This window comes from Diadema antillarum, unplaced genomic scaffold (genome assembly GCF_040938485.1).
Source record: "Diadema antillarum isolate AM-2024a unplaced genomic scaffold, OU_Dant_1.0 seq00000791_RagTag, whole genome shotgun sequence".
Lineage (NCBI taxonomy): Eukaryota > Metazoa > Echinodermata > Echinoidea > Diadematoida > Diadematidae > Diadema > Diadema antillarum.
The window spans coordinates 1,846,915-1,859,410 of NW_027271678.1; positions in this window are offsets into that span (position 1 = coordinate 1,846,915).

Sequence of the window (12,496 nt, forward strand, 5' to 3'; positions counted from 1 at the left end):
TTCACGAGAACATGCGAAGTAAAGTCTGCTACAACTTCTGATGCCTTCCCTGTGAACAGCGGTGTGAAGCAAGGCTGTGTCCTCGCACCGACACTTTTCGGAATCTTCTTCTCCATGCTCCTTCAGTACGCCTTTGTTGACTGCACAGAGGGAATCTACATCCGTACCAGAGCGGATGGGAAGCTATTCAACATCGCCCGACTGCATGCGAGAACCAAAGTTAGAGAGGTTCTTATCCAAGAAATGCTGTTCGCTGACGACGCTGCTCTGGTATCGCACACAGAAGCGGGATTGCAGAGGCTTGTTGATTGTCTGTCCCATGCCTGTAACGAATTTGGACTAACCATCAGCCTGAAAAAGACTAAGATCTTGACCCAAGGCACTGACTCTCCTCCAGACATCTCCATTAATGTCACACACCTGGAAGAAGTGGACTCTTTCACCTACCTTGGTTCAGCAATCTCCAGTTCCCTCTCCCTTGACAATGAGATAAGCAATAGGATAGGGAAAGCTACTGCAGTCATGGCCAAACTGAACAGGCGCGTATGGAACAACAGTCAGCTGACCAAGAACACCAAGCTCCACGTTTACCAAGCCTGCGTCCTCAGCACCCTGCTATACGGCTCTGAGTCCTGGGCAACATACGCTGGCCAGGAGAAGAGGCTCAACACCTTTCACCTCCGTTGCCTCAGACGACTCCTGCACATAAAATGGCAGGATAGGGTGACAAATGCAGAGGTCCTCCAGCGTGCCGGCATTCTCAGCATGTTTTCACTCCTCAGCCAGAGACGCCTGAAGTGGTTGGGTCATGTGCGTCGAATGGAACCAGGTCGCATCCCGAAGGACATGCTGTATGGAGAGCTAAGCGAGGGGTCTCGTCCCATGAGAAGGCCGCATCTTCGCTTCAAAGATGTGTGCAAACGTGACATGAAGACGATGGACATCAACACCAACACATGGGAAGGTGTAGCTGAAGATCGTCCGCTATGGAGAGGCACCGTCAGGGAGGGCGTTCAGAGAGCTGAAGCTGTAAGGCACGTACAGCAGACCGACAGGAGAGCTAAGAGAAAGGCACGGGCAGTCTTAGTATTGGCCCCAACAGACTTCATCTGCTGCAAGTGCTCTAAGGATTGCCACTCAAGAGTGGGGCTTTACAGCCACTCAAGGCAGTGCAAACTTCTTGCCTAGCTAGTGCTACGCCATCGTTTCTCGAGACGAATGGATGCCAACCAACCATATATATATATATATATTGTAGTTGTTCCGCGTATTGGCAGTACTAGAAATAGCAATAATAAAGTCACAACAGAGGAATGCAGGGAATGCATTGATAGCCAATCTTGATTTAATGAATAATCCGAATTTTCGAGGAACCTTCCTCTTCTTCAGGGATGACAGTGCGAATCGATTCGCACTGTCATCCCTGAAGAAGAGGAAGGTTCCTCGAAAATTCGGATTATTCATTAAATCAAGATTGGCTATCAATGCATTCCCTGCATTCCTCTGTTGTGACTTTATTATTGCTATATATATATATATACATATACATATATATATATATATACATATTATATATGAAGGGTTTGTTTGCAAAAACCGATAAGTCCATTTTTGAAGATTTTGAAGTACAATCTTTGTCATAAAGTACAAAATAAAACCTTTTAAATGATATATTGGTCATTACATATAAAGGTATATTTTTTAAATTATGGTCAAAAGAAGCAAACATTTTCTTATTATTCTCTTTATTTTTCTTGACCTTTAATCGCAAACATCTCTATTTCGCAAATATGGACTTATCGGCTTTTGCAAACAAACTCTTCATATATATATACATATATGTATATAATTATATATCTTATGTATGAGTAAAACAGCTGGTTCGGGTACATTATCAGATTTATATTGAGATCATATCACTTGCAATATACCGTATTGATCACTCGGCATGAAATGCGCGTCAGTTCGCACTTAACTCACCATTTCCTATGCATCTGCTCTGATTGCATGCTGGTATAATGATAATGATAGTAATAATGACAATTTTCCACGTTAATACTTTTGTCAATCAAATTTATCAATGTGCATTCAAAATCATATTGCGCAAGCGCTCGTAAGTGTTCGGACACTGGAATTCAAAATCAATTTCATTTGGGGGCTTTCTATTTCATTTTCGTGGAGTCAAAATCATTTTTGTGTGTTCAATTCCCAAATGCAAGAATTGCATTACCTACTCGTGGATTCCGATTCTCGCAACAGTCATGTTATAGTTCCGATGAGCTTGTTTGGAGAGCTCAATTTGAATTTAAAGCTTCCTACTTCGTGTGTATATACACATACATATATATTTTAAGAAAGGAAAAATGGCATACACAACCAATGAATGTTTGCATATAGTGTAATTATGATTGTTGAAAGGTTTTAACATTGCTCTCTTCTCACATATTATTTGTTTTTCATCTCAATGTATTTAAATTTGTAAGGTCCAATCAGCAGTGCATCCAAATAACACAACGACAATCTAATCATATTTCATGGGGATACTACTTGCTGACAACGCCTAAAAACACACACCACATAATGACAATGCATCAATCTAAAAGCAAACTGACACACAATGACCTCACATAGTCCTGAAAATTTCAACGAATAACACAGCAATACACAACAAACAAGACGTATTAATGTTCATGTTATCAGTTTCAATGTAGTTATTTTCTATTTTTCTGAAGGTGTCAACCAACCTCCTGTATCATGATCGTCTATAGGCCTTTACAACCTAATATCTGTTTGGTTGTTTATTCATTTCATTTTCCATCAAAGAAGATGGTTGCTCTAGCTGGTCTTCCATGAGGTCCAGTTGGATGTAAGGTGAGACCACTGCACCGTGTTAAACACTCTGCTCTTTGGGAATTAATAAATTAAGTGGGGCCATTTACGTGCATGAGTTGCGACTCTTTCACACACGGGACCTAAATTTTATGTCCTATCAGAGGGACATGCGCCTGTATGTTCCTTTTCGTGAAGCCCGATTTCAAATATTTCAATGAACAGGTAGACCTCTACTGCAAAATGAATAATATTCGTAAATCTCAATATATTTAAAGCTAAATGGACAAGACAAACATACATGGCCGGAAACTAACTAAACTGAAATCGTCTTTTTACTTGAATGCAGTTATTTGGAACATAGTTGCATATTCACGAATTTGAATGGCCGACGAAATTCCGTCGCCATCTGAGATAAATGTGAATGCTTATTGCTAAAATGCTTGTTCCTCTCTTATTCGCTCCGATAGTAAATTCTAATAATCCGGCAGTGAATTTGAATGCTCCGATAGTAAATTCGAATGACTTGGTTTGAATTTGATTGCTTGTTCAGTGCTGCAAGCGTGGAATGCGTGAAATCGAATGCTTGAATAGGAACTTGAATGACAAAAGTATACAGCTGACCGGGAAAACTTATTTGTACGTTTTTTTAAGTGTCCAAGCATGCTGAAAATCATCGCGAGGCTACCTGTTGTAGGCCCCACTTTATTGCATTATTAGCAGGAAGTGAATGCCATTAAGCTGTGAACATAGTTTGCCTCATTTCAAGGCACGGGGGTACTTATATTATATATCATTATTCTATTATATATGACAAATATTGAACAGTGAGATATGATGATCATTTTGGGTTTTCATTGATATGTTTCATGCCAAAAGTCTGTATTTGTTAGGGTAGAAACGTTGCTCTTTTCAATATATGAATAATATGACTCATTATTATTTATAAAAAAAGGGGGGGGGGGTGGGTTCCATACCGTGTTCAAAAGTAAGTTTATGTTATATACAAATTCATGGAGACATGGAATCAGTGACGCCAATTAACGTGTGAACATGAAGATTTCAGTGAGGTATTATTGGGGAGAGCTTTAATTCCTGAGGTTTATGAGCATTTTCCTTGTGGTCATAATAGAGCATAATTTAAAGTTAAAAAAAAAGCAGGCGGGATATAAGCCTATCGAGCTGCTGTCGTTATCGAGCTGCTGTCGGACTTTCAGTCTGATTGGACTTTAAACTTGTGCTGTCACGAAACCCGAGCAGTTCTAGGATAAACAAGAAGATCAAAGTCAACATAAGTCAATATCCATGCACGCAACACAGAGCATTATATTGATATTATCAATAGGGAGATCGTATTTTTAAAAAAATAGCGTGTGTGAAGACTCGGTAAGAGAATGTCAGTTCAATGGTTTCAATTGTCATTCCCTTCTAACAGTAATTACAATAATAATAATAATAATAATAATAATAATAATAATAATAATAATAATAATAATGATAACAGCAATAGGGTCTGCTGAGAGGCTACCCAGAGTAGCCTCCCAGCAGACTGTAATATAGTTGAAGAAAGCGTTTCCTGAACGGTTCTCTTGATAAGTCAATCCAAGTTTTGCGTTATGTTTAAAAAGGTTCAATGTGCAATATGCATTTGATACACTTGGATGAATGATTCGATGTATCCTGTTCCTACTGAAGAAGACTGCCAAAGACGAAATAGATCTAGAAAAAAAATGATAAAATAACAAAAATCACAAAGTAGCCCTTATAGGTCAATAAAAGGATCTTAGTATTACAACATCATAACAAAGTGTTGTAGGAATGTTTTACCGAATTTACATCAGAAAAACGAAAGAATAGATTGCGCTCGCGTCTAAAGTATTTTTTTAATTCCTTATCGCCTTGGTTTGTGCGTGTGCTTATGCCTCATTGTTTTTACAAATACCTCCTTCTGGATAAAGTATGCTAAAGATATATGATAATAATAATAATAATAATAATAATAATAATAATAATAAGAAGAAGAAGAAGAAGAAGAAGAAGAATTGCATTTATATGACGCTTCATACTGGCGCTTCTAAGCGCACTTGTGCTATTCATGCAAAAAGGCTAGAAGACTAGAAAACTAGAAAACACAATAACAGTAACAAACCAGCATATTAACAAAAAGAAAAAAGAGAGAAAAAATGAATATGGTTAAATGAAACAATAATTAATAACTGACTGTGTGCGCCTCCAGGGAAAAATATTACAACTGATTAAACAGGTGAGTTTTGAGAAGAATTTACAATGATTCAACAGATGGGGCATTCTGAATATATAAGAGGGAGTTTACTCAAAAGAGTAGGGGCAATGGAAGAGAAGGCTCGGTCACCTTAACAGGTTTTTGTACGTTATTTTGTACGTTATTTTATGCTGTTTTTCCTTTCAACATAGTATTTTTTTTCTCTTTTCTATCTCTCCACTACACCACAAATGGATCTTTTCGCGCGCTTAAAGCGCACTAGCTATACATTACGGGAGCCAGTCAAACACTATTAGCATGTCGTTCCTATGTCCGCTCGGATTTCTGTGTTGCACATTTTCTTTTGTCATCGTCTCGGAAACCCTCGGAGACAACCGATTTGTCCTCATTTACATGTTATGTGTGTTCCATGTTTCTCTTCGTTGTTACTGGACTTTCTCGTCTACCTTGTACTGCTCTCTTTTTTCCCCTGATCGTCTTCGTTGCAGCGATCCTCTGTCCATCATGATTTTGACAAAATTCATGTTCTTTGGCTTCTCCAGTGTCCTACCTCTCTCTCTGTTGGTTGATTATTTTCTCTTATGCACTAGTTCCTGTAACTGCGGCTTATTTGGCAACACAAACTTTCATAGATATGTCCAACATTTACAATGGCTAATTTCTCGAATACACCGTTTAGTTCTCTATCAAATGGTGACTTTTTACAGCTTTTTAGCCAAATAGGATTGAAATTAGATTCAGTTAGTGGAGTTTCTTTTTCACGAATAACTTTTTATCACAATTCTGTCGCTGACAACTTAAATTCTTCCGTAAATGAATTGACCCTTGATTTCAGTGAAGATTTAACTGAAAATAAGTTTTTGAGTTAAATCTGTCGTGTAATTATATCACTGTGAATCAATGCAAAGATATGTGCAATAGCATTTCTAAAGATATATTTCTTTGTCGCATTCAAATATAAGGAGTTTGAACAAACATTTTGATGAGTTTGGATTATTTCTAGAGACTGATGCTGTTCAGTCATTTTCTATTATTGGTTTAAGTGAAACCTGGTTAAATTCCAACTCTGATTTTTATTTCTTTTTGCGATTGACGACTACAATATGTTTGTCAATAACAGGTCTGATAAGAGTGGTGGAGGTGTTGCACTGTACATATCGCATACTTTTTAATATATTGTTCATGATGATATTTCGAGAATGCCTAATAATTGTTGAATCCCTTTTTTCTAGAAACTAACATACTAGGATTCAGAAATATTGTTGTATGCATTATATACAGACCTCCCAACTCCAATATTAAGGAATTTTAAACTTACCTTTCAGACTTGGTAAAATCCCCTGTTTTCATAACAAGGATTGTTTCTTTCTCGGCGACTTCAATATTGACTTACTTAAGTCGGAAAATGATACTGTTGCACAAGAGTTTCTTCAAACGTTTTTGTTCTCATCTTTTCTTCCGCTTATTTGCAAACCTACGCGTGTCACAGATCACTCTGCTACCCTTATTGATAATTTGTTTTGTAACACCCTACCCCTTACTGATTCTTATATAAATCGTTCAGATATGACGGATCATTATCTAATTATGACTTATTTTGCTCTTAAAACCTCTGTCAATTAATACTTTTATTATTAATGCTGACTGGTCAAGAGTATTTGAAAGTGATGACATCAATTTGTCTTTTGATTATTTCATGGAAACATTTAATTATCATTTGGATAATGTAATTCCAAAGCAAAAGAACCAGATTACAAAAAAACACCTAGGTTACCGTGGATTTCAAAATAAATTCTTCAGTCGATTAACAGGAAAATCGATTATATCATAGATACAAATTGGAAAAACAAACGAACGATCAAAACATTATTACACTTCCTATAAAATACTTTATGATTTTACCTTCCGAAAAGAAAAACAATATCATTTTAACCAATTAAAAAGATATAAGTTCGATATGAAAAACACTTTTACATTTTTAAAGCAAGCTATGAATGTTTCGAGTAAAAATTCAGCTATTGATAATATTTAGTTGAATGATGAAACCATCAGTGACCCTGTTTACATTGCAAATGATTTCAATACTTATTTTTCAAAAATTGCGCTCAAAATATCCCTGTGTCAGGAGATCATTCTACTGAATGTTTAGGTTAGTGTGATCCAAATTCTGTTTATTTTACTCCAACTAATAAACATGAAGTTTCGGATATTGTATCTTCCTTAAAGAGCAAGAGGAGTTCTAGTTATAATGATAATAAGTAATTTCATTCTTAAAGGTATTGTATCTCCAGTCGCTGATCCACTTGTTCATATTTTTAATTTGTCAATTTCCAATTGTGTGTTTCCTGATAAGATGAAAGTGGCCAAAGTAATTACATTATTTAAGAAGGTTGACAAATTTGAATTCAGTAATTATGGTCCAATTTCATTATTATCAACGTTGTCCAAAGTTTTAGAGAAACTCATATTTTATAAGAGAACTATTATTTTTTTGAAGTTGCTTTGACAAATTATCAATTTGGTTTTCGAGAGAAGCATAGTACAACTCATGCTCTTCTGTATTGATTTTGTTGATAAAGTAGCTCACGCAATTGATAATCACTATTATTTGATTACTATTTTCTTGGACTTCTCCCAGGCTTCGACACAGTTTTTTATCTTTTTGTTTTTATTAACGTATGTACAGTGTATAACATAGAGTGATACAAGAAAAATGATAAGCAATATATTTACAAAGATAGTGCACAATTTCTAACAAAAGGATTGAAGCACAAGAGTAGTAACACATGTATGTAAGTAGTTTAGTGGCTATATATTGTTAACATAATTTATGAGAACTAAACAAACTAGTAATTACTAAGATTGAGGTCAGACTTGATTTACATCGTGAGTTGAGAAAGACCACTTCTTGAAGTGGGTATTTAACTTATTTCGTTTCTGTGCTATCTTGTACTCGATCTTCACTTTATATTTCATGAACACAATAAAAGCACGAAAATTTGGCTTCGACACAGATGATCACGATAATTTACTCAACAAGTCATCACATTACGAAATACATGGGAAGAACTTGGAGTGGTTAAAGAGTTATTTAGGAAATAGAAGAAAATTTGTTACAATTAAAGACAATCATTAAGTAATAAGAGATGTAAATTTTGGCGTTCCACAAGGAAGTTTATTAGGGCCGCTATTATTTATTGTTTACATTAATGATTTTTGTCAGGTATTCGAAGTACTGTCCTTCATCCATTTTGCTGACGATATTTTTATCCCACAATGATGTTAATTTTCTTGTTCAAAAAGTCAATGCTGAATTACAGAAAGTGACTAATTGGGTAAGAGCCAATAAATCGTTGAATGCCGAAAAAACGAAATATATGATTTTTTTTTTTTGTAATGCTGTTGACACTGAGTATAGCTATTGTTATGGACGATTTTCATTTAGAAAGAGTTTCACATTTCAAATTCCTTGGAATTATTATTGACGATAAACTTTTCTGGAAGTTACATATTGATTATATGGTTACATCTCGTTATTCCGAAGGTTCGTTATTCCGAAGGCTCTTCAGTCCGAAGATTCGGCATTTCTAAGGTTCGTTATTCCGAAGGCTCTTCAGTTCGAAGATTCGTCATTCCGAAAGTTCTTTATTCCGAATGTCATTTTCGGATTAACAAATATTCGGAATAACGAACCTTCGGAATAACGCCACAAAAGTTCGGATTAACGAACCTCTAGGTATAAGGAATTTGTGATTTTCGGATTAACGAACCTTCGGAATAACGAACCTTCAGAACAGCGAACCTTCGGAATAACGAACAGCACCCGATTATATATCCAACATAATCTCACATAATATAGGTGTTATAAATAGAATGAAAATTTTATATCCCACAAAAATCATTACTTATGTTATATTCGTAATTGATATTGCCATATCTTAATTATGGTGTTTTAGTTTGGAGCAACACTCACCAGAACCTAGTGGATAGTGTTTCTTCTACGAAAGAAAGCTCTCCGTGTCATCTGTTATCCTTCCATACCATCCCACTCAAATTTGTTATTTTCCTCTAATGAGCTACTAATAATTAAAGATTTGTATTTATTCAATGTGGGGTAATTCATGTATACGTACAGCAACAACTCACTCCCCTCCATTTTCGATTCTATGTTTCAAAGAAATCAATCATTCTATGACTAGGGTAATACTAATGGCAGGGCCCTCTGGTAGAGCAGTGGAACCACTGAAGAGGCTACCCTGGGTAAATAAGACCGTATTATTATTATTATTATTATTATTATTATTATTATTATCCCACTCGACGTTCCAATGAATTTTATTTACCTCTTTTACGAACAATTCTTGCTATAAAGGACACACTTACTTATACTGTATTACTTCCTTATTGGAATTTTATGTTCCTACAGAATTGAATTAGCCTCATTGGCTCATTTTAACTTCTTTCGAAGAACTTTAATTACATATAATATACTGTCACGTATTTTCTCGTTCTGTTGTCCTGAGACACTTATAGAAAAGATTTTATGTGTATCATTTCCGCATCTATTTCACTTTTTTTAAATTTTATTTTCGTATCCTCTTCAAGCATCCCATTTTTTCCCGATATAATTCTGTCGATGATCGCTGGATCTGTTTTGCCTTTCTGTGCGTTGTATTGTCTTCCTATTATGTCAGTCTTGTCTCATTTTGTCTTGTTATTTTAGTTCCCCTTTATAAGTTTTGTCGTCCCAGTCTCGTTTAATGTTCATTCGCCTGTGTATATGTGTCTGTCTGTTACTCTGTCTTCTTATTGGGCTTAGAGACTTTTTCTTGAATTTATTCCTGACTTTTTTCCCCTTTTTGCACCAGTTCATTTTCTATTAACATTCTGTACCTAAGGGGCCCCACATTCTACAAACATTGCCTTTTTAGTGGGTCCCTCCATTTTTCGATTTTTTGTGTAATGTTATAATCGTCTATATCACTTCAGCCAATCAATTTTCAGTACAACATATTTGTTACCCCAAGGTTCCACAATTACGAATTCTCAATGTACTTATTTGTGATTATAGGTAAACTTTTTCTATGTTACCAAAGAAAGTGAAATGTTTATGTTCTTTTCGAAAAATGAAGTAAAGTTTGAATTGAACATATATATATATATATATATATATATATATATATGTATATATATATGTATATATATATATATATATATATATATATACATATATATATCACTATGCCTGTTAGTCTCCTCATAAATAACATCGTGTCATTTACTTGATCTGAAAGCACAGGCAAGATTAAAAAAAAAAACAGGTTCGTATAGTTGTGCACGCTTAGGTTTTCAAAACTTCTTGCCTCTGATAATGCATCGGAGGTAGGAGTTTCTAAAATGAGAAATTATCACAAAGGATATTAACGTCTGAGGGTTGTGCATGACCAGGATGATAACATGCATGTATATGAAACATGCATAATAATAGACTTTGTGCTCAACTTAAACTTTGAACGCATTTTATCAGTCACACATGCAAAGTCTTCTTCAAGGGAGGGGGGAGGGGTGGGCAAAGGGCGCGTAAGTCAAGAAAGCTGATCATTAACATGGTGCATCAAAGATCATGGCCCATTCTATTTCCACTTAATGCTATTCTTGTTTTCAAACCATTCCTTGAGTTACAGACTAGTAACGTACTCTTGATGTCTAGATTCTCACACGCACATGCAGCTGCCATTGCAGTTCAACTGAAGTATTACAGGGAAGATAAACCCAATGAGCAATGTGGATTGAGTGAAAGCAGCAACATTAGTAGAACACATCAGTGAAAGTTTGAAGAAAATCGGACAATCGATGCAAAAGTTATTAATTTTTAAAGTTTTGATGTTGGAACCGCTGGGTGAGGAGACTACTAGAGGTTATGACGTATGAGTGGACAACAATACCAAGAAAATATAAAGAAAATTCTGCAAAAATTCGTTTTTCATGAAAATTAAAAATTCCATCAACTTGATATTGACATATGTGAAGGGTAGCAATTATTCCCCCTGCTTTCTGAAAGCGGTTGGTCCATTGCTCTTTCATGATTCTAGAAAAGTGAATTTTTGTTGAACTTCCTTTATATTTTCTTTGTATTGTTGTCCACTCATACGTCATATCCTCTAGTAGTCTCCTCACCCAGCGGTTCCAACACCAAAATTTTAAAAATTCATAACTTTTGCATAGATTGTCCGATTTTCCTCAAACTTTCACTGATGTGTTCTACTAATGTTGCTGCTTTCACTCAATCCACATTGTTCTTTGGGTTTACCTTCCCTTTAAGGGGTGCACGTCACGAGACCGACACCCACGTGTCATACAGCCCACAGGTCATATAGCCCACTAGTTATACAGCCTTCGAGTTCGACATCAAGTAAAATAAGCCCACCAGTTATACAGCCAATGAGTTCGACACTGCGCAGAAAAGGCTCAGAAGACCAACACTGCGCCTAAAAAGGCTCACAAGACCGACACTAGGCAAAGAAGGCCCACGAAACTGAAATGATGAACAGCGCCACCTATAGACCAATCAATTGTATCGAGTGTCCAGATAATGGCGTAAGGAAGATATGAGAGACTGTAAAAGAGAGTTGTTAGGGTGCTACTCCGTCAGTTGCCTTCCCTCACCCCGTAAAATGTTTAGAATGTTTATCGTAAGTTGGTGAAAAAGTAAACAAAATTCAGTAAAAGAGCACAACAGATCTTTCCCCATTGATAAAAAAGAAATGCCCTAACACCATGCTTTAATGTTAATTCTTTCATCTTTCACTACTCATCCCTCCCCCAACAAAACGAAAGGAGAAAAAAAAATGTCTACGCTTGTGGTTACTATAGTCTAGGGGGATTGTTGAGGAAAAAAAGAGTGACTGCTTGAGGTATTTACAGAGGAAGAGTTGGATACCAATCCTTACCATTATTTGGGCATGATTGCAAAATGCTGGGATTGTCATTTAAAAAAAGAAGAAGAACAGTTTCTAAGCAAAATTTCCTTTAGTTATTTACAATGTCTCGCTCGATACCGTGACGAAATTACACCCGCCAATATGTTTCTCTTCATGGAACACCCTGTACAGGTATATACTTGTAGTTGACGTGAAAATGGCGCTATTCATCCTCGTGATCCTTCTTTACGTAGTGTCGGTCTCTTTGGTTTGGAATCTTTGCCTAGTGTCGGTCTCGTGCGCTTTTTTGCGTAGTAGTTCTTGTGAGTTTACTTTGCTTCATGTCGGTCTCTTGAGCCTTTTCTGCGTTGTGTAAAACTCGTGGGTTGTATGACTCGTGAGCCGAATAACTCTCGGGCTCTATGATTCATGAAACTTTCTGATGTCGGTCCCGTGGACCATATGTGACCCTGCACCACAAAACAAACATAAAGTCGCCAGACAT